Source organism: Manis javanica, chromosome 4, assembly GCF_040802235.1.
Source record: "Manis javanica isolate MJ-LG chromosome 4, MJ_LKY, whole genome shotgun sequence".
NCBI lineage: Eukaryota > Metazoa > Chordata > Mammalia > Pholidota > Manidae > Manis > Manis javanica.
Window position 1 is genome coordinate 179,051,500 of NC_133159.1, and position 22,813 is coordinate 179,074,312.

The following is a 22,813-nucleotide window of genomic DNA, read 5'->3' on the forward strand; positions in this document are numbered from 1 at the left end:
TGGACGTCAGTGACCTCTGCTGTATCCTGTACTTTGAGTCCACCCCCTGTCCTTACATCCCTGGGTTCCAGTTGGAGGACCTTTAGACTCAGGTTGCACCAGTTCATTTGGCGAATACTTTTTCAGGTCCTACTATGTGCAGGCATTTGCCCAGGTTCTTGGCCTCCAGGGAGGAATGAAGAATGACAGTCCCTGCTCCCTTGGGACTTACAGTCTGAGCTAGATGTCAGCAGCCCGCCAATAAACACAGCAATAGGTGATTTTAGAGGAGGGCTGCCAAGGAACCAAGAGCCAGTGGCCTGGTTGTTACCAGGTGCATGTGTGCGTGCGCGCACATTTTGGGGGGAATTAAGGGATGTCCTCACTCAGGAGGTGATACTGACTGAAACTTCATGACTGGACCAGAGGAAGAGCTGTCAGGCAGAGAGAACAGCAAGTGAAAAGGCCCTGAGGCTGGATCGTGGCTGGACTCGTCAGAGAGGGGCCAAGCTGGAGACCAGTGAGGTGGGTGGGGCCAGGTCGTGCTGGGCCTCGGAGGCCCTGGTGGGGGTTTGTTTTTTTTCCTTCCTGTGATGGGCGCCATGTGGAGAGTGGGCAGGGCCTGAATGCCCTGTGGCTGCTGGGAGCTGCCTGTGGCAGGTGGGGACGGGAGGCAGGAAGGCCTGGAGAGAAAGGCGCTGCGGTTGCCCTTTGCAGTTGGGACAGGGGTGCCTCTGTGGTTGCTGGGTGGGCCTGGGTGGTTGAAGAGGCTGCTGGAGGCACTGACGTGGCGGCCAGCCCTGCCCTGTGGCTGCTGTCTCTAGGAGAGAGCGCTTGTGGCTTCTGGGCCAGGAGACTGCTGGCTGTGGTGTGTTGCATGCTTGGCTGAGGGTGCCGCGGGGGCGAGGGCGAGGCAGCCGAGTCCTGGGAAGGGGACTCTTGGAGCAGCAGCCTCCAGGAAGAAAGGCAGGCACTGGGGGAGGAAGCACCACTCTGGGCCCTGTTCCTTCATGTCTCAGGGGTCCCGAGTCCCCGGGCAGGGTCACCGCAGGCCCAGTGTGACACATGTGCTGCAGGGGGCTGACACCCCTGGTGCTTGTGTGACCTCAGCCGCTTCCCCCTGGCTCCAGGGTTGCCGGGGGCATTCTTGGAGTCGGCCCTTGGCAGCCTGTCCTGGAATTTCCTTCTGCTCTCCTGGAGGGCTGGGTGGAACATGGGGGACAGAAGAGACTTAAGAGCCTCTCTAACAGGACAATAGTTGCCACCCCACATGGGGGACGTTTTAGTCAAGCCCCTCTTGCTACTTGCAGATGTTCCTTGACCACTCGCAGGGTGCCTGGCGGGCGGCACAGGCGTGACGGTGGAGCACAGAAGGCTAACCCCAGGACCTGAGGCCTTGCCTGTCCGTGGCTTTGCCTCAGGCCCGTGTCCCACCCTGGCCCCTGCTGCCGCTGGTGATTACGCTGAGCGGCCCTTGGTCCAGACTTTGCTCCCCACCGTCCAGCCAGCCCGGCCATGGCTGGCTTGTCTCTCCATCCTCATAGTGGGTCCTGGCGGGGTCCAGGTGCACTCTCAGGGGGCACATTCCATCCACGGGTGCAGGGCTGTCAGCCACGCCCACTGTGGGAGATGTCATGGGCTATTGTTATCCCATAATAACGAAAGAAATAGAGCTTTGGAATGATTGATGTCACCATCTTTCCAAGCCCAAGGATCTTCAAAGCGTCTTGACCCTGATGGCACTGTGTCAGAGGACGAGGGAAGGGGCTGGGGTGAGGGGCGTCTGGGGCTGTGCCTCTGTGAGGTGCGTTTGAGGGTGGGGGTGCGCGGAGGAACGGCCCGCAGAGAGCGTCCGGCGGAAAGGGGGAGGAGTGGATGGACGGGCCTAGGTTCCGAGACATGCATCTTCCAGGCATGGTGCCCCCAGGTTTTCTGCAGGGAGGGGCTCGCCCAGCCTGAGGAAGGGGCAGGGGCGCCTCCCAGCCGTTGGGAGAGGAGTTCAGGTGCAGAAAGCCTTTCGTCCAGGAGGTGGCGGTGCAAGCCCTCAAGAGCGCAGCCCCTACCAGGTGTCCATTTTGCCTGGTCTATGGGAAGAGGCTTCCCCTGGTGTTACTTCCGGAGGCCACTCGCCGCAGGAGGGAGGCAGCAGGTGGAGAGACTGAGCAGTACGGTCATTGGGGAACACACCTTCCCTGGCACCGGGTGGGGGGCGCTGGAGTGGGCACCAAGGCCTCCATGCAAAACTGGGTGACACAAGTCAGGTCTGGGGACTTCGGGCTTCAGGGGAGGGGCCTCCTATACTTCTTTCTTCATCCTTGTTTTTGGTTGGTATGTCTCAGTCCCTTTTAATGTTTTCCAACTTTTTACTAAAAAGTTTCAAACTTATCAAAAATGAAAGATCTACAGCGTGAACACCCATGTGTCCACCTAGATCTGCCACGTGCATGTCATCCTGTCGCTCCCTCGCACATCCTACCCCTCCATCCACCAACGATCTGTGTGATTTTTGGATGCATTTCAAAATAAGTTGCTGCTATGGGTACACATTACTCCATAAACACTTCATCTTGCATTTCCTTAACTAGAGTCCAGCATTTGCTTGCAATTCTTTTTCTTCCTTTTACGTATGTGCTATGAAATGCACAGGTCTGAAGTGCACTGTTCTCTGAATCTGGACACATGGTCCTCAGCTATCTCACTCCTATCAGAATCCAGAACGTCACCATCAACCCCGCATACCCTTTCCCTGTCAATTTCTGCCTCCACCTCTCCAGGAGCAACCAACATGCTGATTTTTTCCAGAATAGATTAATTTTGCCAGCATGAACTTTTTAAGCTTTATCCATGTTGCTGCAGGTACTGGTTTGTTCCATTTTCCTGAGTTGTGTGCATTTCATGAACATTCCGTATTTTTTTTTTAGCCTCTCTGTTTATGGGCCCTGGCTGTTTCCATATGGGGACTTTTATGAATAAATCTGCTATGAGAATTCTTGCATAAGTTTTTTGTGGACATATGCTTCCGTTTCTCTTCTGTAAATACCACAAAGTAGAATCACTGGGCCAGAGGGTAGGTATGTGTTTAATTTTATAAGAAACTGCCAGATCTTTTCCCAAAGTGGCTGTACCTTACACGCCCACCAGCAATGTAAGAACATTCCTGTTGCTCCACATCCTTGCCAACATTTGGTGCTGTCACTCTTTTACAATTTAGTCATTTTGGTGGGTGTGTAGCTGCATCTCATTATGGCTTCAGTTTTACATTTGCCCGATGACTCATGCTATTGAGCACATTTTCATATGCTTATTGGCTATTCATATATTTTTTTGTGTGAAAAGTCTTTTCAAATCTATGGCCCATTTTTAAATTGGGTTGTTTTACTTTTTCTTATTCTTTCTGGACTCTGGTCTTTTGTGAGATGTATGTATTGCAGTTTTTTTCTTCTGGTCTGTGCCTTGCCTATTCATTTCTTGATGATATCTTTTTATGAGCAAAAGTTTGTGATTTTAACTTTGATGAACTCTAATTTAACAAATTTCTCTCTTTGTGATTATCACTTTCTGTGTTCTTTATTTGAAAGCTTTGCCTATCCCCAAGTGGTAAATATTTTCAGTGTTTTCTTCCAAAAGTATTTTTCAATGTTTTCTTCTAGAAGCTTTATAGTTATAGCTTTTGTTAAGTTTGAAACCATCCTGAATTAATTTTTTTTTCTAGGTATCTAGATATTCTAGCACCATCTGTTGAAAAGACATTCTTACTCCATTGAGTTATTTTGGTGCCTTTGTTGAAAATTAGTTGACTTTATATGGTGGTTCTATTTCAGGACTCTATCATTTTATTGATATTTTGTCTATTCTTTTGTTAGTACCACATTGTCTTATTTAATGTGGCTTTATGATAAGCCTTGAAATATGATCTCCCAATATATCAAAAGCATTGCTCAGGATATTCTCAGTCCTTCAGATTTCTTCATAAATTTTAGAAGCAGAGAGTCAACATGTATAAAAATGCTGTGTGGTTTTTGATTGAGATTGCACTGACTCTATAGATCAATTTAGGGAGAATTGACATTTTAATAACAATGAGTCTTCTAGTCTTCTAAACATGCTATATGTCTCTATTTGTAAAGGTCTTTTCTTTTTGTGTTTCCCTTATTTCTCTAATCTTACTTCCTTCTCTCTGATCTTGCTATCTTTAATTTCTTTTTCTTGCCTTATTGCACTAGCTAAAACTGCCAGTACAATATTGAATAAAAGTGGTGAGTGGACATTCTTGCCTTGTGCTAGAACTTATAATGGTAACTTTAGATTTTCAACATGTGCACTTTTTCAGACTGAGGGAATTCCCTTCTATCTCTAATTTGCTGGATTTTTTTTAACATAAATGGGTGTTGACTATGATAAATACTTTTTCTGTATCTATTGATCATTTTTTTCTCCTTTATTCTATTAATAGGGTGAATTACAGTGATTGATTTTTTAATATTAAACCAAGCCTGCATTCCTGAAATAAGTCCAACTTGGTTATGATATATAATCTTCTTTACATATGGCTAGATTTGATTTGCCTAGTTTTTTGTTAAGGATATTTTATGCAGATTCATGAGGGATATTAGTATAATATTTATATTTTAGTTTGTTTTGATCATGTCTTTGTCTGGGTTATTTTTGTCTGATTCAGTGCTCCCTCCTCTCCATTTTCTGTAAAACTGTGCGTAAGGTTGATGTTATTTCTTCCTTAAATTCTTGATAGGAGTCACCATGGAAGCCATTTGTCTCTAGGGTTTTCTTCTTAGAAAGTTTTAAAATTATGAATTAAGTATTTGTATTAAATTAATTTAATGTCAAGGTTTTACTTCCTTTTGTGTCAATTTTGGTAGATTGAATTTTGAAGGAATTTGTTCATTTCATGTAAGTTGTTGAATTTATTCATATAAAGTTGTTAATAATAGTCCTTTATTACACTTTGATGTCTCTAGGCTCTTAGGGATAACTCTTCATTCTTGATATTGGTAATTTATGTTTTTTTTTTCTCATCAGTCTAGCTATGAGTTTATTAATCTATGATCTTTTTAAAGAACCAACTTTTGACTTTATTTTGTTTCTATTTTCCATTTCCTTGATTTCTGCCCTTATCTTCATTACTTCCTTCCTTCTACTTAACTTTGGTATATCAATTAGGCCCAGACAGGAAGCGGAAACCACACCAGTAATTTGAACAGCAAAGTACAAAATAAAGAATTATTGATTGGTAAAGGTGGTTAACTACCAAGTGGATAAAAGAGAACTCTGAGGAACACAGAGACAACACATACAAGCAGCAGCTACTTTAGAAGGAAACAGGGAAAAGCTTTGTGACATTGGGTTTGGCAATGGTTTCTTGGGTGTGATATCAAAAGCACAGGCAACAAGAGAAAAAAAACATAATTGGGCTTCATCAAAATTAAAAGCTTTTGTGCATCAAAGGACACTAGCAACAGAATACAAAAGCAATCCACGAAATGGGAGAAAACATTTGCAAATTGTATATCAAATAAGGATTAATATCCAGAATATATAAAGAACTCCTACAACTCAGCAACGACAACAAAAACAAGCAACCCAATTAAAAAATGGGCAAAAGGCTTGCATAGACATTTCTCCAAAGAAGACATACAGCAGGATGCCAACAAGCCCAGGAAAAGATTCTCAACATCACTAATTGTAAGAGAAATGCAAACCAGAATGGCAATGCGATTCCACTTCCCTCCCATTAGGATGGTATCTCCAAAAAAACCGAAAACGTGTTGGCAAGATGTGTGGAGCAACTGGAGCCCTTGTGCCCTGCCGGTGGGAACGTAAAATGGAAAGCAGGATGGCGGGCTGTCAATTAAACATAGAACTACTATGTGATCCAGCTGTTCCACTTCTAGTTACATACTCCAGAGAATTGAAAGCAGTGTCTTGAGCAGATAGGTGTGCACATTCACGGAGAACAGTGGTTACCAGGGCCTGGGAGCAGGGGAGGGGAAGTTACTACTCACTGGGGACAGAGGTTCAGTTCAGGATGATGAAAAAGTTCTAGAGACAGATGGTGTTGATAGCTGCACGATGGTGTGAATGTGCTTCAAACCACTGAAATATATGTTTAAAAATTGTTAAAATGGTAAACGTTATGGATATCTTACCACACTCACAAAAGAGGCATCTACTACCTCTGGGGCCGGGCAAAATAATATGAGAAGAAATGAAGGACTTTGAACATCATCCTTGTCTCAGTCAGTCTTGGGTTCAGGCCTTGGAGAGTGTGTGGCTGCCACAGAAACCTCTTGGTTCACGGGTGGCAAAAAAGTTCTTGCTGGAGGGTGTGGATGGAGTTGGTGTGTGGGAGCAGCTTCCTGGGTGACAGAGGAACTTCTGGAGGGTGTGGGCAGATTGGCTGTGGTCCACAGGAACTGCCCACCAGGACTCCAAGGAGTGTGCTGGGGGGCTGGGAGGCTGGAGCTGGTGCACAGACAGAGGCCTTCTGGGGTGCTGGAGAAGCTCGGTGGGGACAGCTCGTGGAGCTGTGGGAGGAAGCCCTTGTCTGCTGTGCCCAAAGAAGCCTCCCTTCCTTCTGCCCTGCAGCAGTGTGTGTGCTTGTGCGTCACAGAGGAAGTGGTTCACACCCAAGTGCAAAGGCCAGCCCCAGCGTTAAAGGTGCCCAGAGGAGGAACTGGGGCACGGTGGGCACAGGCGCAGTGCATCCTGGGAGAACTGCCTTCTGCACCTAGACAGACTGGCGCAGATTACCAGAATGCTCCGGAAGATCTTCATCAGATTGCTGAAGTCTGGGCTTGTCCCGTGACGCCTGGGGGTCCTTCAAGGTGAAAGTCAAGATAGGAAATGGCTCCTCCCTGGGACGTGTGTGCGCGTGTGTGCTTGTGCGCGCACATATCCTCCCCGCTCTCATTTTCCATTTTTCTTTCTTCCTGACCACCAGAAAGAATTTCCGCGAGCCTCTCCACCCTTCCCCAGGCTGCACATGGAGGGACACATGTGCGCGTTCACACACCCGTGCATGCTTGTGCGCACACACACACACACTCAGGGGCCAGCAGTCCTACAAACTGTACCTCGGCCTGGCAGGAAACCGGGCTCTGGGAAACCTCAGGCCCCGCCTTTGGCACAGAACCATGTTTTTTGTTGCTGTTCATTCAAGGGAATGAAAGTGGGGGTGGGGACAGTTTATGTTCAGAAGAGCAAGTTTTGCCCAAAGTATCCAGTGCATTTGGGGGCCTGTCCTGGGGGCTCAAGTGCCAAGCCCCAGAAAGCTCAGGGGTGCACCTGGGGGTCTCTCAAAATCAGGAGCGGCCACACTCCATGTTGGCTCTCCGGAGCCCTGGGCAAAGATCAGGAGGTTGCCGGGCAAAGGAGCCTCGGCTGTCGCCTGGCCTAGTGGCCCCTCCAGCTGGCCGAGTGCAGGGAGCTGATTCAGTTACCTGGGCAACCTGCTAAAATACAGGTTCCCAGCCTGCCTCACATGCCTGGAATCAGATGAGGTGTAGGTGCATTCTGCTCACAAGTTGCACCTTCTGGCACTAGCCCACAAAGCAGTGAGCTCCCCATGTCTAGAAGTATTCCAGCAGGGGCTGTGGACGTCCTGCAGGAATGCTGTAGAAGGGACCTCGGGGATGCCAAGCAACACCAGGCAGAGAACTTGAATTTCAAAGGGTAATGTCAGCTCCTGGGAATATGCCTGAGACGGGCCTTCCACCACTGGGCAGGCACTCTGTTTTGTCTTCAGGGTGGGGGATCAGGCCAGGTTGATCCTGCCACCCTTTCTCCTTTGCTCTTTCTCTTCAGCTGCCTGGGCTGACTGAAAAAAACTCGCTGCACCTGGTTCCTATGGAAATGGAGCCTCCGCCGCCTGGCCCACTCGCCTGAGCTGAGATATCAGAATCAAGCAGTGTGTGCAATGGGTCTGGGCAGTGTGAGCAAATAGTCACATGCATGTGTTGACCCATGCCTATGTGTGGCACATGTGGGCACAGCCCTGCACACGTGCACATGGGGACTGGAGGCAGCTGTAAGGAGAGAGGCAGATCCATGTGGGCTGAGACCTGTCCCCCACCCCATCCGTGGTCCCCAGAAAGGGCTCCAGCTGCTCCTCCTGGTTCTAATGGCAGGATTCAGAACACCAGCTACTGATGCTCGTCATATGCTGAGTTCTGTTTTAAACACACGATACCATGTGTCTTATTTTTACTTATTTAGCAAACCTATAGCACTTGCTTTGAGCCAGACACTGTTCTCAGCACTTTACCAGTATTAATGCATTTCCATTTCATGGCCCCATGAGGTACGCAGTGTTTCCCCATCTACAGACAAGGAAACAGGCACAAGGGGTGCAGGGACTTACCCAAGGTCTGTCTCCCTTATGCACACACACCCTCACGTGCTCTCTTGATGGTTGCTATTTCTCCTCTGACGTGAAGCAGGCCTCTCGCTGGCCAGGACCCTGGTCAGGGTCTGGGTCTCACCTTGGCCTGTTCTGCTGTGGGCACTGAGGGGCGTTCTTGTAGCCTCTGGTCCCTCTGGTCTGGCCTGTCTCCCGGGAACTGGATGTCGCCATTTGCCCCTGCCTGGCCTGGAGCCTTGTTTCCAGTAGGAGTGAGGGCTGAATGAGCCATTATTCCCTGCAGTTCACTGGTCAGGCTCAACCCTGCTCCCGAAGCACCTCCTGCCACCGCCTGCCCGCTGCCAGGAGCCCAGCAGGCTTGCCTGTGGAGCAGGCACCTGGCAGCTGTCAGGGAAGGAAGTGACACTTGAGCCGATAATTTTTCCTCCCAGGGAATCTCTGGGAGAAGCAGCTGAGGGGACCTGCTGCCATTTCCCTGCCCCTTAGGATGGGCATGGACATATCAGTGCATGAGCATTTTCCCCAGGGGGCAGAGAGTAATACAGGCCTGATGCCTGCTTGTCACACATTTGTCGAGGAAGAATTGGTCCAGGCCTGCATGTCCACTCGCCCCAGGCTGGTGCTGGCTGCCTACGGACATCATCCCGCTGAGACCTGGTGCAGCACGCATAAGCACTGCTGTTTTACACGACAGTGGAGGCTCAGAGATGTTGAGTAACTTGCTCAGACTCCACCAACAAATAATTTAGCCAAGCCAGGATTTTCATCCAGGTCTGTGTGGCTTGGAAAGCCCAAGTTTTTCCTATTAGATCAGACCCAGGAAAGGATCGACATTTTTCTGGGAACTGCATTACTCGATGATCTGTGCTGCGTGGCTCATTGTAGTTGCTCAATAAAGATGCTGAATGAATGAGTCTGTGCTCCCCCACGCCCCCCGCCGATCCATGTGACTGAGAGCTGATGACTTTGGCCCAAATGCCTGTCTCCATCCCCTGGTCCAGTGTCAACCTTTGGGGTGTGTGACCTTGAAAACAGTGACCCTTTCCATCCTGCCTTGGCCAGCATCTCTGAGTGGCATCAGGAGGGCAGCTGGGGATTAGAGCACCCTGTTGCTGGCGTGCTGTGCGCCAGATTCCTGGCACGGATGTGGGTGATTGTCAGCCACATGTGTGCAGAGGGCTGCATATGTAGGTCTTGTGCAAACCCAACCTCCCGCTTCAGCCCCACGAGTGCTGCCGAGATTCCGCTCTGGAGCACTGGCCATCAAGGGGTCTGCTGTTGAAGCCATTCATTTGTGTCACGCGGCTGTGTGTGAACAGCCTGGACGTGGATCATGCGTGTATCTAATTCTTCTTCCACCGGGTGGGTGAAGACCCTTGCCGCACACATGTGGCTGCCGCATCTGGAAGGCTTTGCCCACGAAGGACTCCAGCGGGGCCCATGCAAACTCTGCAGAGGGTTTGACAGTCCTCCTGGCCTCTTCCTCCAGGGCAGGGTTCTGAGTATCACCCTCAGAAGCCAGCATCTGAATCCTTAATAACAGAGGACGGTGTCTGGTGAGGGTGTTCCCACACCTAGAAGTCATACACTCAAAACTGGGACTCCCGCCGGGTGAGCGAGCCGGACACCCTAGAAAGTTCCCTGGGGGAGGCCGTGCTGTGACCTGGCCTCAGTTAGCCTTCCCCTGCCCGGGTGTTCGCGGGTGCCTGCCATGTGCCTTGCATCTTCTCCTGGACATCACAGGTACCTCATGCTGGGTGTGGCCCCAGTCTGGCCCCCTTGGCCTTTAGAACTCTCTGGGGACTCAGAGCCACAGTCCCAGCTGCCCTGGATTCTGGATGGACATGGGGTCGGACAGGTTGGGTTCATGTTTCAGCAACTCCACTGATATCTGGGGGCCTTGTCAGGCTCCTGTCTGCCCTTCATCTTGGTGTCCCGAGGAGAAGCTGGCGTCCCCATGGCTGCCTTTCCAGTTCTCTCAGTGGGGACCCCTGCCTGTGGGCTCCTGCAGGCCAGGCGCTGAGCGGGACTGACGGGCGTGCTAAGCCTGCTTCTCCATTTGCCTTCTGCCTGCTGTGGGCTGGGCGCAGCCTCCAGAGACACCACCCCAGGGAGGGGCTCTCAGACCACATGGCAGCTGTCAGGACAACACTGAGGGGAGAGAGGAAGGTGCTGCAGGAGAGGAAGCTACTGAGGCATTTGCTAGTGGCTTTTTTGTAAATGACTTAGGATGTTTCTGGGGCCACCAGGGCACAGCTGAAGAAGCTATTGGCCAGACGTCCTGAAGTGCCAGCCAGGTGGCCAGCTCAGGCTGCTGGGGGCCTCTCTGGGCAGGCAGACGTTCACTCAGCCTCTGTGGTATGCCAAACATTGCACCCAGAAAGGAAGGATGGAGAGCTGGCATCTGGGCTGGCTCACACCACCTGTAGAAGCTTCCAGGCCCAGGTGGGGAGAGGATGGGAAGCTGGAAGTGGGGGCCTTTGAGCTTGTAAGGCATGCATGCTCAATAAGCATCCGTCAGTCTTAAGGAGAAAGAGAATGCACACCCACACGTGCAGGGCTGTCATTCTGACGCATGCTCTATTTTGGGGACTGTCCCTGCTCTAGCAGCTACAATGGCTCCCTATTACTCTCTCCTTCATGCATTATTGTAAAAATTGTTAAACATGCAGCAAAGTTGGAAGCATTTTCCATGCACACCCATATACCTAGCATCTGGATTCTACCATTAACATGGAATTACACTAATTTATCACTGTTCTGTCCACCCATTCATCCTTCCATCCATTGATGGGTCCACCTGATTTGTATTTTTGGTGCATTTCAAAGTAGGTTGGGATCATGCCGATTACCTACAGAGTCATTGTCAGATATTCCAGCCCCACCTGCAGAACTTCTCACCGACTACCCCCTCCCTGTATGGTTGTCCAGGGCTGCCTCTTACGCAGCAGGAACACTGCAGGATGGCCTGGGGCCCTCCTCTGTTGTTACCAGCTGTGCAACTGCCAGCAAATATCTGCCTCTCTAGGTCCAGCTTTCACAAGCTCCTGTTTTATGCCAGACACTTTCCACTTTCTGTCACTATCCCTGCAATTTATGTATTGTTCCTAACGTGCAGGGTCATCGGTGGGAGCTCGGAAAGGCAAAGTAACTCATCCACCACCCCTCTGCATGGTGGATGGTGCACTGGGTTTGCACCCAGCAGTCAGACCTGGCGCCCAGGCCTTAGCACCTACGCTTGTGCTAGCTGTGTGCTGTGTTCCTAAAGGGGCCAATTCTGTTCTTTCCTGTGCACATCTGATTGTGCGTGTTGGTGACTCCTCAAGATCTATATCCACATGTAACTTCCCAGAGCAGTCCCAGCCTGCTCTGGGTACATATTTATCTGGTGTCCCTTCTGCCTCATAGGGTTTATATTCTCTTAAGCTCAGACCTTTATTTTCCAGCTTCAAATGCCAAAACAAGCAAACAGAACAAGCTTTGGGCGAGCTAGATGGCTCATTTTGCTTTAACCACATTTACCCCATCAGACTCTGCCAGGGGCTCAGCGCATGAAGCTAACAGCTCTGCCTTGCCCTCAAGGAGCACCCAGACTAGTGGGATGATAGGCACACACTCTGTATCAGTCAGGGAGCCAAATGGCTGTGTAACAAAGACTAAAACAACAGACGCTTATGCAAGAGAGAAGTTAATTTTTCTTCCACTTCCTAGTCCAAGTGTAAGCAGTCATGGTGGCTCAGGGCAGCAGGGACACCGTGTGTTCCTCCTTTGCTGCTCTGCCATCCTCAACATGCAGCTTTCATCTCATGAAATAAGATGGTTGCTCCAGCTCCTGCCATCACATCTGTAGTCCAGCCAGCGGGAGAGGCAGGGGCAGGAGGGCCCTGAAAGTTAGACCCTTCAACTCCCCTCCTGCTGGCCAGAACCTAGTTACATGGCCACTTCTAGCAGCAAGGGTGGCTGGGAAAATGTATTCCTTAGCTAAGCAGCCATATGCCCAACCAAAACTTTTGTTATCATAGAAGAAAGGGAGATCAGATACTGGGGTGGGGTCAACCAAGGCCTGTGCTGCACTCACCAATAGCTCCCTTTGTAAGTACAGAGTGGGGGTGCGTCCGCAGCAAGGATTACTTAGGGGAAAGAGTTCGCCAAGGAGGTGACATCCACCCTGAGCTTAAGGGGCAAGAAAAATGTCTTCAGGCCAGGAATGGCAAATGCTTGGCCTGTGTGCTGCCAATCTCCCATCCTGAGGCTGGGGCAGGCATCATCAGTTGATTACTGTGGCTGCCTTTCTCCCTGAGCACTGAGGCAGCCTTGGAAACCTGCTCCGCATCACACCAGTGGGCACTGATTAAGTTGGCTTGCCAGGGGAACCCTGTTTGTCACAGCTGTTTCATGCAGCAAAGGGCATCCTAGACACCTCACCCTCCCCAAAGAAGAATAAACTATAGTTATCTGAGAGATATGGCCAGCCGTGTGCATGTTCTTAGCAACTCTGTTCAGTGACGTCAAGTTGGTATCTTGAACTTGGCCATGGTGGGAATATTCACATCACAGAAATGGGCAAACATTATAAGCCAGGTTCCCCACCAGCCCCGGCCACCAGAGCAGGGTGTTAAACATTTACCAGCATGCCACTGTTTCAACCTTGACTTTCATCATTTCTTAAGCAAAACCTTCCTGAAAGATTTGAGTCCTGACCTCTGTTTCAGTTGGGGTTCCTATTGAGCAGGGCTCCCCCTCCTTTGGAGATCTTGCTTTGTCTCGGGGCCACCGTCCCGATGTCAGTGCCTCCTGCTCAGAACTGCAAGTGCAGTGAGGACTGGAGTGCTTCGGGGGGCTGCCGGGTTAACAGCGGCCGCTGCCGTGCCCCGGACAGCTGGAGCTTTGCTGGCTGACGTGGGAGGGTGGGCACCAGGCAAGTGACACGGCTCTGCAGGCAGGGACCTATGTTCTGAGACTTTGGGTCCTCAGTCGGACAGCGTTGGACTTTTCTCCTAGATAAGCGATCTGGATCACTTCTAGTCTGGTGGAGAACTCCCTGTGGCTGGGCCTTGCACACCCTGCCGGCCCAGAACACCGTGTGTCCCATGTTAGCGTTCTCAATTTCCCTCTCTTCTGTGGTCGGGGGTGGGCCAGGGGCCTGTCGAGATGTGCTGACATTTGGTGACTCACTGGACTGGAATGTCCACATTTGCCTCTTTGAAAACGGTTACCTGGTACCAAAGTCTCCGCTCAGACTGGCGTGCAGTCTGTTCTCCGTGTGCTCCAGCTCACTGGAGTCCCCGCCCTGCTCTTCGGGCCGTGTGGCCCCAGATGTGTGGTTGCTTGGGCAGAGATAATAGGCTCAGGGCCAGATCTGTGGCCGTGTGGATGGGATGACCTCAGAAACCCAGGCTGCATGGTCCCTGAGACCAGTGTAGACGTGGCCCCATTTGGAATGTCCCCACCCTGTTCCTCAAGGTGAGAAATTTCTCTCTGCGGGAGAACATCTGTGCTGAGAAGGTGACCCATCTGGCCAGCAGCGCTGCTGGCGCCTGGCAGGGTGACGCCCAGTCGCCCCCTTCCTCCCCCTGCTGGGCCCTCCCTGTCTGGCTTCCCTGCAGCAGCAGAAGACTGTTATTCTCCGGGTTGACCTCGGCCCCATGAAGCCCACCTCCTGCTGCCTGCTGCCTGCCTCCCCCTCCAGTGAGCCATCTGGGGTCACAGGCTGCCCTGGCTGCTGGGAAGACTTGTGGAAAGGCCCTGAAGGAAGTCCCCCCACCCAGGGGTTCCAGGGAGGCTTCCTGGAAGAAATGGCACTTGAGCTGAGACCTGGAGAAGGATTGAGAAGGAGACAGGCCATGGAGGGTTGGGGAGGGCCTGCCAGGCAGAGGAGCAGAATGCGAGCGGCACAGCCATGTGGCACTGGTCATCCGGGAACTGGAAGCAGCTGGCTGTGAGCAGAGGCACAGAGAAGCATGGGGGAGGCACGAGTGGCTGGCAGGGGACAGAGGGCCTGGGGCGGCCCTGTTGGGCCTGCTGGGTACTCGCTGTATTCAGCAGGTGACAGGTCATGTTTGCATTTCAGAAAGGAGGGCCCACCAGCAGCTCTGAGTGAGGTTGGGAGGATGCAGAGCCTGGGCCGGGAGGCCAGCTTGGAGCCACTGCCCTCTCCCTGGCCAGGGCCCGGGGCCAGTGAGGGAGTGAGTGGTCAGCATCAATGGAAAACCAACAATCCAGCCCCCCGACGCATGAGTCCCAGAGGCAGGAAGGGTGGCTGTGGCCCTCAGAGGTCTTAGGCTGTCTTTTCCTGTTTGCTCCCTGTTGCAGGAGCCTCCCAGAAGATTGTTCCCAAGAGCCAGAGGGACCCCCAGGGAGCCTTCTCCTTGCTTCAGGGACCCCCCAGACAGGCAGCCCAGGGGCAGCCGTGTGGCCCTGGGACCCCTAAGCCCGGCAGCCCTGGTCTTTTGTGCTGGTCTCTCTCCTCCCACTGCCCGGCTGGAGCTGGCCAGACCCGGGCAAGGGCCTCCCGTGGAGCAGAGTCATCTCAGCAAGTGACTCACGCTTGAGGGGAAGGAGGGAAACAGCATGAGGCGGGTGTGCTAATAGCAAACCCATTATGTCCCCCTCCCCGAGGTCACTTCACACGAGGGACAAGTGGTTCATTGAGGCCGACTTGGCTGCTGGCGGGCTCTAGCCGCGCTCAGGGCTGGGGAGCAACACGAGCTTGCTGGGAGCGGGCCCGCCAGCACAGCCCACTCTTCCTGCCTTCCTCCCACACTGCATTCTGTTCCCCAGGCTTCGGGCCAAGCCCCAGAGGCTGCATCCCAGGTACAGCACGGCACAGCGGCCACTGATACCCTGGAGGTCACGGTGGGCCAAGGGGTGCGCTGGGTCACGCAAAACCACCTCTCAGTTCATGGTGGACCCGGAACAGACAGGAAAATCCAGCCCGCAGGGAGCCCCTATCTGCAGTCTGGCTGCTGACACGTGTCGTGCGGTCCTGAGTGAGCCGGGCATTGCTGAGTGGCTGCTCTTCTCCGTCCTTCCATGGAGGGGTACAGAAGGTGACTCATGGCCCGAGACACTCCATGGAGCCAGGAGGGGGTGGAGGAGAGGCCGGAGGGGTGGCAAGCCAGCTTCAAATCCCATCCCTCAGTACCTGGGGCTGCCCTGCTGAGGCCATGGACACCTGGCCAGGGGAGAGCAGAGGGACCCAGCTTTCTCCCTCTCCAACACTGGGGGACATTCCTGAGTACCCAGGGGCCCTGGGGCTTCTGGCAGAAGAGGGGAATAGAGCCCAGGCGTTACCTAGATACTTGCCACCATTTCGATCTCATTTCCGGGACCAATCTCCAGCCTTGCAGGCAGGTTTCCAGGGACATTTCCTCGTGGCGACCGTGTGACTGAAAACCGGTTCTCCTCCTGGGCCAGAGTAAGCTTGGCACATTACCTTGCAAGTGTCCATGGTGAGAGTTGTAGGGGATGCTTGGGAGGTGATGTCCCTCCAGGAGCCCCTTTCCTACTGCTGCCTGGGGGCCAGTGTCGCAGACTTTCAAAATGGAGGGGCAGATGCCCCAAATTCCAGGCCCCCAGAAAGAGCAGCCAGTCCTCCACACCTCTGCATCCCCTTTCCACCTTTCTGTTCTGGAAAAGAGGAACGTGCCCTCTTCCAGGGCGGATGCTGCCAGCAGGCTGGCTTTAATTCTCTCCCAATCTGTGTCTCTCCCTCTCTCTCTTTCTAGCTCCATCTCTATTGCTCTCTCGCCAACAGCCAAAACGGGCCAAAGACGGAATAGGCAGCATTGTAGACAGTGAGCTCCCTGTCGATGGTGGTGCTCAAGGTTAGGGAAGACGGGTGTTCGGGGTGGGCACCGAGGGGGATCCAGCAGGCTTGGGGATGCAGGAGAAGCCTTGAAGACCCTTTGGAGAGGGTGCGGGGGAGGGAGGGAGGGAGGGTTCCTGCCTCTCTGCCTTCCTGTGTTGACCGTCTGCCACTCCCACCTGCGGGTGTGTCCTGGGCTGTGGGCAGGCGCTCTGTTAGGGCATGTGGCTGCACCCCAAGGGGGCCGGCAGTTGGGCGGCTCCCTGGGGACCACGTCACCATGGTCACTGCGGCACACTTTAAAAATAAGTGTGGCAGCAGAGGGCCTGTTGCCTTTCCTTGCTCAGATCCTGTTGTTCTCGCTGACGTGGGACTAGGGCAGGCCGGTGACTCAGCCCCAAGGAGTTCCTCCAGCCTCCGAGCCCACAGAACAGGGTGCCTGCTCCAGAAAAGTGGTGAGGAGGCCAAGGGCCCCTGGGGACAGCCTGTCCTCCTGGGTTTGGGGCCCAGCCAAGTGTCCTGGCCGCCATGGCTCGGTCACTCGCTGCTTTGAAGCTGGGTGTGGGGGTTGGGTAGCAGGCCGGCCACTCCTGTGAGGCCCCTTGTGTGACTTTGTGGAGCCACTGGAAGGGCCAGAGAGCATTTTCCATCAGCTGGGTGTGTGCGAGGCTGAACTCCCCAGCCCATCTCTGGACCTGTAGCCACAGACTGCTGCTAGGAGGTTGGGAACTTCGGCCTATTCCCAAAGCCCTGTTTTGGTGGGGGTCGAGTAGGAACGGGGTCATGGGACTGTGTAAAGAGAGAATGTTCAGGAGTAAAACATGAGTCACCCAATGAAGAGACTTCCTCCTGCCCTGTCGTCACATCTGGGTGATAACTCACCAAGCCCCTGGGTGGGCGGGGGGGTGTCCCAGACATCTGAATTTGTCAGTCAAAAGCCCACTGGGTGCACCAGAGCCGCAAGCCAGGGCTCAGCTGGTGAGGAGTCATCCCAGAGGGTCATGCATGGTCTCTGCCAGTCCTCTGCCCTCCGAGTCAGCAGCTGCTGCTCCCTGCCCCGACTCCAAGGGTCCCCTTGGCTTTAATATCATTGTAGTAGAACATACAAGTAAACCTGAAAGATGGGAGGGACAGACGGTGCTGTAGCCCCGGTCACGTCATCAGGGCCAGGCATGGGCAACTCCAGGCTGAGTCAGCCCCGAGCATCTGTCAGCTGGAACGGAGGGCTTGGGCGAGGGGCAGGGGGAGGCCGGTGGCTGGGGAGCAGAGAGCTTGCCCAGGTCCTGAAGGCCAGGAGCTTCCTTCCGTGACTTGAAAGAAGAGTAGTCCTCTGTTTAAAAAGCCTCCTGTCCGGGATACAGGCCCAGGCTGATGTGGTGAGAGCTCGTTGTACATTTTCTGAACAAAGCAGGCCGGGGTGATGGCCGGGAGGTTTGGGGAGTAGATGAATCATGTGCTGTGAGAAGGGCAGTCCCCTGCGAACTGAGCCTTATGGTAGTGCTTAAGTTGCCAGGCAGATAGTGTCCGGGTGTTCCGCATGCTGGTTACATGTCAGCTGTACCCACAGACAGGTTTCACTGGAAGACTCAAAACCTGGCAGCCTGAGATGCAGCAGGCCGAAGCACGGTTCTGCCATGTCACACAGCAATGTAAAGGGACCCGCGGCACTGACGGCTTGGCCCTGGAGCAGAGACAGCGGCCTGACTGCCATCCTGGGTGCTGGCACCGAGGCTGGGGTGGGTCAGGCATGAAGGGAGTCCGTGTGAGCTCTGAATGTTCCCTCTGCCCCCGTGGGCCCATTCCATCAGGAGCCACTGAGACGCCACTATCCTGCAAAGGAGATGGAGCTCGGTCATTCCAAATGGTTCTCGGGGAACCCCATCTGCATGAATGGAGGCAAGGAAGCAGCTGTCCCAAGGGGTCTCCTGGGGGACCCTGGGATGATTGCTCTGGTATTTAGGACAGAAATGACAGGGGGCCAGTAGGGAGAAGACAGGGGAAGTTGTCCAGGTAGGGAGAACAGCTAACACAAATGTCCTGAGGCACGAGGCCTATATGAACAGGAAGGAGGCTGGGTGCTGAGGCAGAAGTCCAGGTTGGGAGAACCAGGGTGCTGGGACCTTGGCAGCCAAGGTGGGAGATTCTAGTGTGAAAGAGGCCAAGGTGACATAATCTGATTTAGCCTTTAAAGCCTCACTGTGAGTTCTAGGTGGAGGGAGGCCAGCAGAGCAGTTAGGCTCTGCAGGAACACAGGAGAGAGGATGGCAGTAGGGGCAAGGGCCAACTCAAATTCTGAGGCATTTTGTGAGTTGATTGTTAAACACAGCCATTATTAAAAATTTAATTATGTGTAATGTAACATGTATAATTTATATTTTGTAAAACATATAAAACAAAAATAAATTATATATAAATAATAACTTAAATTATATAGAATTATCATATGATCCATCAATTCTATTTTTTATCAGTTCCACTTCTGGGTAGATACCCAAAACAATTAAAAGCAGAGACTCAAATACGTGCAAAACCGTGTTCTTATCAGCATTATTCACAATAACCAAAAGGTGGAAGCAACCCAAGTGTCCATTGACAGATGACAGGATAGACAAAAATGTGGCCCAGCCATACAGTGGAATATTAGTCAGCCTTAAAAAAGGAGGAAATGCTGACACAGGCTACAACACAGATGAACCTTGAAGATATTATGCTGAATGAAGTAAGCCAGGCACAAAAGGACAAATATTATCTGATTCCTTATATGAGGTAATACTATCTGATTCCTTATATGAGGTATCTAGACTAGTCAAATTCACAGAAACAGAGAGTAGAATAGTGGGTGCCAGGGGCTGGTGAGAGGAGAAGGGGAAATAGGTAGCTATTGTTTAATGGAAATAGAGGTTCAGTCTGGAATGAGGAAAAACTTCTGGAAATGGATGGAATTGATGGTTGCACAACCATATGAATGTACTTCATATCATTTAACTGTACACTTCAAAACGGATAAAATGAATTCTTTATTAAGTATACTTTATAACAATAAATACATTGCTCTGTTAGAGAAAAATTAAGTTAAAAATTGGGTTTATATAAATTAAGTTACTTATAATTCCATTAAAGACAAAGGTAGTAAAGTACACAAAACTCATATGTCCTAAGTGTTTGACTACACTTACTTCCCGTCTGCTCTCGCTTCTTATCGCTGTCATGTCTGTGTGGTAGGAACACCGCATAATGGTGGCTACCGCACAGCTCTACCCAGCTCTGACTTCAGTGGCGTCACGTCGGTAGCTCAAAACTGGCCTGGGCCAGAGTATTTACACCAAGAAATAGGCAAATGCTACAAATCAGGGGATGTATTTTTTAGACCCCAGGTTGTTGGGTGTTAAGATTATGGGGCATCCCACCGGAGGGGCGGGCTCGGACTGCAGTGGGGCCGCCTGGGCGCAGAAGCAGTTTCCGTAGGTGGAAACCCACTAATGCCGTGGAAGTGGGGGAAACACAGGACTCAAGGGCGATGGCGTTGGCCTGAGTGGCTAGGTGGGCAGTGGCGCTGCTTGCAAAGATGGTGGGCGGGGGTTTGGGGGCTGTGGAAGGCCCGGCAGTGGACGGGTCCAGGGCCCTGGAGCTCAAGGAAGCCCTACTGTGTGCCAGGCTCTGGCAGAGCTGAGACCCTGCCCTGGAGAAGACCTGGTCTGGGAGGAAACAGATGGCCCGCTTAGCAGGGTGTCCTGTCCAAAGCCCCAGAATGGCTGGGCGAAGAGCCACCATGCTCCCTCTGCTCCCCAAACGCCACCTGGAGCTTGGGGTCACGGACACCCCTACGCAAGCCAAACGGCTGCTTCCGCCCATCAGTTTCCTCCCTCTCTTCTTCCCAAGGTCCATCCCATCGGGGCTTGACCTGTGGGGTCTCTCTTCCAGCGCACTCCCTTCCCATTTCCAGAAGGGCTTGAGCTGAACCTCATATTACACCATCCCTGACTCCAGCTTTTCTTAAAACTTGCTGTCTGAGCGTCCCCACCCCCAAATCCTGTCGGCACTGCCACCTGCCAGACAGCGTTCCTTACCTACAGTAGGCTTTGCGGCATATTAGACATCTCTGGGAGATGCAGCCTTGACCTAAAGGAACGGCTCAGATGGAGCTTCAGGCCTGGATGAGGAACAGGAGCTGCCGTAGCAGATCCTCAGATCCCACAGAAAAGCATCTGCCAGTCCTGGAGGCCAGACGCCAGCTATTGGTGTTGGCAGGGTCACGCTCCTGCTGAAGGCTTAGGGGAAGAATCCTTCCTTTGCTCTGCCAGCTGCAGGGGTCCCGAGTGGACTTTGATTTGTGACAACATTACTCCAATCTCTGCCTCTGGTTTCACATGTCTCGTTTCTCTGCGTCTCTGAGACTTCTCCTTTTTGGTCTCTTATAAGAACTCTGGCATTGGATTTAGGGCCCACCCTAATCTAGGAGGATCTTATCTGGAGAGCCTTACTTACCTTCATTACATCTGCAAAGATCCAACTCCGGTCACATTCTGAGGTTTGATGGAAACTGCTTTTCCAGGCCCACGGTTCACAGGTCTCACAGTGGGCGGGTGCGAGGGCTGTTCCCTCTGGTGTCTCTCTGATGACGCCTGGCCCCTGGGCCGGGCTTCCAGGCCGTCCTGCCCTCTCCCCTGGCCTTGAGAGAGCATGCGTCATGGGATGCGGGCACTTCACCGTTGTATTTTCTTGCCAAATTTAAGCTCATGTTCTTCTTTCTGCCCCTGCTGCTGTGCATTTCATCTGCCCAGCACCCCTGCCAGGATTCTCTGGCAGCCCCCCAGCCTGCCTACTCATGCCCTGGGAGAGGGGGATGGGGGCCCCATCACACTACAGCGATCAGACCTTATTAAAGTCCTGGAGCCCCAGACTGGACACAGCCATCAGAAGTGATCAAAGGACCAGAGATGATTAAAGGAGCAGGACAGATGGATGATTTAAACTGAGAAAGAGGCCAAGGAGTGGCAGGATTGTCTTCAGGTTTATAGAAGGTAATTATTACTCGCAGGGTGGTATCCAGCTGTTTCCCATCTCCTCTGAGGACAGGAAAAAAGAGGAAATAAATGAGGTACAATTAGAGCAGTTGGTTAGATACAAGGATGGACTTCCTGGCTGGGAGTGTGGCTAAGCACTGGGTTGGATTTCCTGAGGGAGTGTGGGGAACCTACTTACCTGGAGGCCCCAGAGGTTAGAGTGAAGGGGAGGTGAAGGTAGGGGGATGGATTAGATGGGCGCTGGGTCAGGCCAATGTAGGGCATTTTCTGGCCTGGGCGATGGGGTCCCTCCTGCCATTGTCCTTTGGGTTCTCGAAGGGGAGCATTTTGAGGGGGCGTCCCCCCTGGCTGGGCTCCCCAAGGAGATAAGCATAAGTATGTTTAGCCGTGTTGTGAATGGAAATAAAAGCTGCACAATGAGCTGACCTCTGCTAAGCTGGTAGAACTCCACCCTTGCCCTCTGGGAGAACAATCACAGGGGTGTGTCCGTGCTCACCAGGTGACCTGTATGAAAACACTGGAGGAAAATGCTGTGGCTCAGTCTGGGTGCTGTCCTGGAGCCCTTCCTCGGGGCTGTGTGGGTCAGCTGCTCTTAGAGGCAGTGGACCACCAAATGGTCAAAGACAGGGTGAGGGGGGGCTCAGAGGACAGGACTGCAGGCCAGGCCCAGGTGCTGGTTTTCAGTTGAGTGAACGGGGGCTGGTGTACAAGCCATCGGGGTGCTCATTGAGAGTGGCAGCTCTGTTTCTGGAATCCGGGCTCCCTGGCAGAGGAGGGAGGGTGTGTGCAAATCTGCAGTCTGTGGTTTTACAGTTCCATGTCCACAAACTCACTTGGTTGAAAATAGTTCAAAATATCCAAAGCATGAGGGAGGGAGGGACGGCTTTTCTTAAAAAGGAAGGACTTGATTTCATCTACTTAAAAAAGCCCACCAAACCTTGTGCATTCTCAGCAAGAGGCCTCAGATAACCCGGATAGCAGCCAGGCCTGTGTTCCTGCACGTTTGGGGTCTTTCAGAACTTGGGGTGTGACGGTGGGGAGGGGAGTGGCAGGGACCAGCCTGTCCCCCAGGATGCGCTCTGAGACACTCATGTGCCACACTGCGGGGACCGTATCACAGAGATGCCCTCCAGCTCCGAGGATGGTACTCCCTGCTGTGAATCCTCACTGGCCCTAACTTTGGCCTGAGGGCCCCTGGCCCCTCAACAAGGTCATGAGTGGACCATAGGCGGGAATGCCCAGCTGGCTCCGACAACCCTTCAGCTGTGGGTGCCAGGCCTGGAGGGCCCTTCCTGGGGACTTGATCCTGTTAAGTTCCAACCCGTTCTTTTGTCTCCAGTTCTTAGGACCCTGCCTGCCCTGTAGATGATAGGGTTTCATCAGTGTTTGGTGAATGGCCGAGCCCAGGTGGAAGGAGGAGCCCCACGGGGCATTCCCCTTTCTCCCCATTCCCCACCTCCTTCCTTCGGATCCTACCCAGTATCTTCACACTTGGGGGAAGCCCGGGTCCACGCTGTCTCCAGGAGCCCCTTGGTGGGGAGGGACGGCACACTGCCCAGGCTGTTCGGACGGGCGCCCCGGCCCTGCCCCACGCCCCTGGGTACCCGGGCCTTTCTGTCGGCCGCC

At 52.6% G+C, this 22,813-nt stretch overlaps 1 protein-coding gene across 3 annotated transcripts in view; it reads left to right on the plus strand.

Moving 5' to 3' along the window:
- SEPTIN9 (septin 9) overlaps nucleotides 1-22,813 on the plus strand; it is a 141,686-nt gene that overhangs the window by 29,844 nt on the left and 89,029 nt on the right. The window lies entirely within an intron of this gene.